Source organism: Bidens hawaiensis, unplaced genomic scaffold (assembly GCF_021521415.1).
Source record: "Bidens hawaiensis isolate Kalapana, Puna unplaced genomic scaffold, B.hawaiensis_p1.1 tig00007743_1, whole genome shotgun sequence".
NCBI classification, from domain to species: Eukaryota; Viridiplantae; Streptophyta; class Magnoliopsida; order Asterales; family Asteraceae; genus Bidens; species Bidens hawaiensis.
Window position 1 is genome coordinate 1,186,849 of NW_027491538.1, and position 6,000 is coordinate 1,192,848.

Here is a 6,000-nt window from a genome sequence, read left to right on the forward strand (position 1 = left end):
GAGGGAGGCGGCAGAGAGAGCAAGGAGAACAGGAGAGATTAAGTGTTTTGTGTGTGTAGTGTTAGGAAAAATAATACTATTATTTATAGAGAAACCCTAGGGAACACAATCCCTAGAAAAAGGGGAAAAGATCTCAAAAAGCAAAAGATTCCAAAAGCAAAAGATATCAAAAGATATGGCAGCAGGGAAAAAGAGAAAAAGCTGACAGGGAACAGTAAAAAGGCATGGGCAGTTCAGAAAAAGGTACTGGTCAAGCATGGAAAAAGCAGATCTCAAAAGATAATGTCAGTCACTTTTTCTGCCAACCAATGGGGTTGGTGCGCATGCTGCGCCGAAAGTGGCTTTTCAGACATAAAGCAGATTAGGTCAACAGCACAAAAGATAAGACAACACAAAAGCAAACGGCTAGATTAAACAGAAGAAAACTCAAAGGGTTCAGCGCGAGAAAGCTCGAGCGCACGCGCGAGAGCGAAGGCAGACGCGGAAGGTCAAGAGAGCGCGAGCGCGAAGGCAGACAGAACCAACCTTAACGCGTCGCGGAAAGAACTACATTTCTAAGCGCGCCGCGGGAAGAATCACATTTCTTAGCGCGCCGCGGGAGGAACTAAAATTCCTAGCGCGCCGCGGGAAGAACTATAATTCTTCGCGCGTCGAGGGATGAACTACGATTCTTAGCGCGCGGCGAGAAGAACTACAAATCCTTAGCGCGTCGCGGGAAGAACTACCGTTCTTAGCGCGCTGCGAGAAGAATTACAATTCTTAGCGCGCTGCGAGAAGAGTTCGTCTCGCGTAACGCTGAAACAGGTGGTTTTCACGCAGGATTCCTTGCAAGGGGTCTGCGCAGACAACCTTAGGCGGGAAGGAACAAAAGTTAGAAGAAAAGAGGGAAACAAGGCTTAAGGGCGGGACGGCGACAAGAGGGAAAAGAAGGCGGAAAGAATGGAGAGGGACGGAACGGCGGAAAGAAAGAGAGAGAAAGAGGCGGGAAGGAAAATATATTTTATTATTATTAAAAATAAAGTATAGGTATTAATCATAAAAGAAAGAGATCGGGTCAGAGAAACGGGTACCTGGGTCGGGTCGGATCGGGGCAGATGTCACAGTTGGTGGGTAGGCAGCGGCTGATAGTGACATGGCCGGCTGTGTACTATTCCTTTTCCACCAACTGCAGGCTATGTACGTGCCACGACAAGGGTTGGTGAGTAGGCAGCGGCTGATAGTGACATTAAGTACTAGAGCGTGCTCCTCGTCGTACTGTTGTCAGTGAGCTGTCACCCTGTGATTGGTTCATGGGCTGCTTTGGTCAGATCTTGTCTATTTTGTCCATACCTTGGCAGGTATAGTACAAAAGATCCTCTAGAAGCGTACGGACTGGCTCATTTGGGCGGGAGTATTCCCGCCTTGCTCATTCCTTCTTCAGGTGACATTACTGAATTATTGAGAGTTAGTGCCTTGTGCGTGTAGCCTTGCTATTAGTGCGGGTAGCCTTCCCTGATGGCTTGTATCCGCAGCTGCGGGAACAGGCGGGCTACTTCACCATTGGGAGGCTTTTCCTGCAGGAACAGCTGGCGTACTGCGCGTAAGGTCTTCATCTCTCTGAGCATGGTGGGTCCTGCGGAACCAGTTGGTCTTTGCGCAGACGTCCCTCTTCAAGGTGAGTCTTGCGGATCCAACTGGGCTCTGCTGAGACTTACCTCTTCACATCCTAAGATCAACAAAAACAAATCATGTCAATACACAATACTAAAAAGTGCAAAAGTGACTCATTGTCTCACATAGGCGTGAGGGCACTAACTTTTCACTAAAAATGCGCATAATGGTTTAACTAGAAACAAAATTATTTTTTAATCTGTGGTGACTTGTTGGAAAATAGGTTGGCCCCACACGTAGGTTCTACTGACCAATAATACCACTAATTTGTGTCACTAGTGATTGTTTAATTACCTTTGAGCTAACTATAACTGTGGTCAAACAGCCCTGTTGCTCCTCACCTGCATTTTTGGTCATATTATGTTAATCTTTTAATAGATGATATCATTTTAGTTATTTAAAATCATATAATAACTTACCGGTTTGCTCCCACTTCTTAAACTTCACAACCCACGTGTTGGAATCAATCTGCAAAGGGAACACTTGATCAACCCAAACGCGATATTGTTTACCTTTTTTGTCACCGCAGCAATCTTTTAATTTGTCAATGCAATCATGAAGAGATTTCTCAACACCTGATGGATGAACAAACACACCCGAAGGAGACTGCAAGAAAAAAAAGGAAAGAGAAAAAACAAATTATTTCCTTAAAACTTAAATAAAGAAGTTAATACGGTTAATGAACATACGCAAACAGATTTTAGGTTGTTCAAATAGGCTTCGATATTTTCGACTTCTCCACGTCTCCATCGCTCAAAAAATAAGTAAAATTTGACTACTTCATACGCAGGGTCAAAATGGTCCAGTTTAGCGTCTGATAGATCGGTTACGTCTCTGGATGATATATTTGGGCCCAGTTTAAAATGACCAATAGCTTCTATGATACCAGCTGCACATGTTTCAGTTGCATGAATGATCTTAGGGTTATTCTTGGCATTTTCAGCGTGCCACTGAAGCAATTCTTGTTGTGCATTCTTTACCTGCATGGAGAAAATAATTTATACTCATTGAAAATTTAACACAATCATATTTGTATTCAAAGCGTTTTGATTCGAACATAATTTATAGAGTATGATCCATGTGGTATTGCAACTTTCGTCATTAAGTTTGAAAAATTACGCGTACGCTCCCCACTGTTTCAAAAGCATAACACAAATGGTCCTTGGAATGTACATGCGTTACTTTTCCAGTAAGTGCATGACTAAAATGACCCTTAACATAGGTAGAAATTCCACAGGGACCATCCAAGTAATTAACTTTTAAAATTTAATGAAATGAGTTACCAACCATGACACCATGCACATCCGGAATGGTAAATAGCTCGGCATCATTCCCGGAATCTCCACATGCAAGGGTATTTTTTGGTAATTTTCCCGTGTCCTTTTAACTTTTTATGCAAATAAGCAAGTGCTTGTCCTTTACCAGCACCTTGAGGTAATACATCCAAATCCATCCCGCCACTGTAAATTATTTTCACATCTAGCTGCAACCAAAAAGAAATCCCTAAATCAACATGAGAATTAAACCAAAGAACTAGGCTTGTAAACGAGCCAAATGTTCACTGAATTGTTCGTGAATCATTCGACATGAAGTTCGTTTATTTTCTTTTGTTCTTTAGTTACACAAACGAACATGAATACATGCAGTGTTCGTTCATTTATGTTCGTTAATGTATATTTATGTTCATTCGTTAGTTTACGTTTGTTTAAGTTTGTTCGTTTGTGTATTCATTAAGATTGTAAGCCCCATTACTATTTAAAGTATTTTAATTTAAGATATCACCCATTACAATTTAGTTTAGTTTTATTATATTTTTTGCCTAACAGATTGATGAATATGCTCATTTGGGGGCTGTTTGGTAGCCTCTTAATGATCCATTAAGAGGCTACTTCTAAATCGGTTAGAGGTAGAGTGTGTTTGATTTGCTTGAAAGACACCTCTTAATGGCTCATGAAGCCTGTTAAGTGGTAAGTTTCAGAATCATGCTGACCCATTCAGAGGCTACCCTTAATTAGACCTCTTAATGGTTTAGCACATAATTGCCAAACATCCCCTTGCACTATTAAAAAGCGAACATAATTACATAAACAGACGTTAGCACGTTCATTTTCTGAAGGAATGAACTTTAAGAAAATCCCGTTTGTCTAACTGTTCATGTTTGATAGTTTGTTCAGATAAAGTTAAACAAATGAACAAGAACATGCCCTGTTTGTGTTAGTTCGGTTCGTTTACAGGCCTACAAAGAACCATCCTTTTCATTAATTAAACATGTCCCTAAACTTTTCTTGTTTTCATTAACCATAAAATGAAAAATTCAATTCTCACCCCTCGGTTTGCTAGACGTTCAGAAAGAGTCTTCATAACTTCCTGAGCCTTTTCTTTCTTAACATGAAAGCTAGCTTTGTGTTGCCTTTGCTCAGTTTCAGACTGCATTACCATAAACAAAAACACATTAAACAAATTGAAGTTTTAACATAGAGTTAAATAAACATTTATCATGATATAAGTATACATACCTGCAAAGTGAGTTCAGAAAACTTGCTGGTCTCTTCCGACACAATATTTCTATCCCATTTCTGATTTAGAAACTCAACCCAGCCTTTGGAACCATGTCATTACCATATGTTATCTCCGTTCCCACAGACATAATTGTTATGTCGGGTGTTAACATAGGTTTCTCTTTCCTTAATTGTTTGTACAACACAGGCGATCGTCCAGTTGAGAACACTAGTAGTGAATCATGCCGGTATTTAGCCTCCCATAACGCGTTAAACCTTAGTATAGAAAGATTCTCAGGATCATGATGATCAACCTGTGGATAAATGTATCAAGGCAGGTATAATAAGTGTGCTTAGTTATTTGGTTGACTTTTGAGTTAGTTAAACATTTTGTTATTTTAACTAGCACACTTGTGTGAGTAAGTTTATGCATTTTCTATATATATATATATATATAATATATATATATATATATATATATATATATATATATATATATATATATATATATAATATATATATATATATCAATGCATATAGATTCTTTTAGGCCTGAAAACGAACCGAACAAACAGGAACAATGGCATGCTCGTGTTCGTTCATTTAACTTTATACAAGCATGAACATTAACAGTTAAGTGAACAAATATTTGTGTTCAGGTTCGTTCATTTCAAAAGCAAAAATGTTCGGGTATGCTTATGTCCGTTTGTTAAAAATCTAAACGGCCACTAACAGTTAATCGAACGAATATTTGCGTTTAGGTTTGTTTGTTTCAAAAATGAACATGTTCGGGTTTGTTTATGTTCGTTCGTTAGAAATCTAAACGGGCAATTCACAAGCATAATTGAACACACATAAACGAACACAAATAAACATAAATGACCACACTTAAATGAACACAAAACAAACAAATATAAAAGTATAAAACGTAAACGAACGTAGATAAATTAAATTAAAATTTAATTACTTTCTATTAAAATTTAAACAAACATAAATGGACGTTTATAAACAAACCTAAATGAAACGAACATCGAATGAACCATGTGGTCATGTCTGTCCATTTAATTAAAAGAACGAAAAACTTTCTGTTCATGTTTGGTTGCTAAATAAATAAACGAACTTTCTGGCTAAAGAGTTCACGAAGATATATGAACAAACGTAAAGGAACGCAAATATACATAAATGACCACACTTAAATAATATAAAGCATAAACGAATGAACTTAAATAAAATAAAAAGAATATTTGATTACTTTCTGTTAGCAGTTAAACAAACATAAATATTCATTCGTTTAATTAATAAATAAGCAAACTTCCAGTTGATCGGTTTGAACTTACCATAGTGTGATCGAGATCTGAAACAATCATGAGGCGCGGAGAAATGTAAGCCGATCCATTACTATTATGATTATTATTATTATTATTATTATTATTATCCTGGCGGAAATCAAATGTTAATAATAATAATAATAATGCAATTAAACATACAAATAATACAAAACTAAACCTAACATCCGTTCATTTGAACATCTAATTGCAATCGTTCATCAAAATCAAATGATTTAATTAACAGGAATTTGATGTGAATTGAAATTGCATGTGTAAGTGAGAGAATGAGATAAGAGATTTGTTACCAGTTGAGATTTGAAATCAGGATTTTGTGTGTGATGAAGGTGACCAACGAGTGGATTTATATTATTATTTTATTAATATTATAGAAGATGATATTGATCCATAAATTCTCAACCTTCAACTTTACGTCATCAAGACAGTTGCGATGGTTTTCAGTTTTTTTATTTTTTTTATTTAGTGTTTTTGTTGCTACGGAAAATTGACAATTATTATATAATTAT

General features: G+C 37.2%; 1 pseudogene across 1 annotated transcript; it reads right to left on the bottom strand.

The window, feature by feature from the left end:
* Positions 1-1,893: 1,893 nt before the first annotated feature.
* LOC143635998 (sucrose-phosphatase 2-like) lies at positions 1,894-5,547 on the bottom strand (annotated as a pseudogene). The gene is made up of 7 exons (XR_013154168.1): positions 5,486-5,547; positions 4,167-4,462; positions 3,976-4,077; positions 2,938-3,133; positions 2,340-2,630; positions 2,070-2,256; positions 1,894-1,991 (listed from the first exon to the last, which is right to left on the bottom strand). The product of XR_013154168.1 is annotated as a sucrose-phosphatase 2-like (transcript).
* Positions 5,548-6,000: the final 453 nt, after the last annotated feature.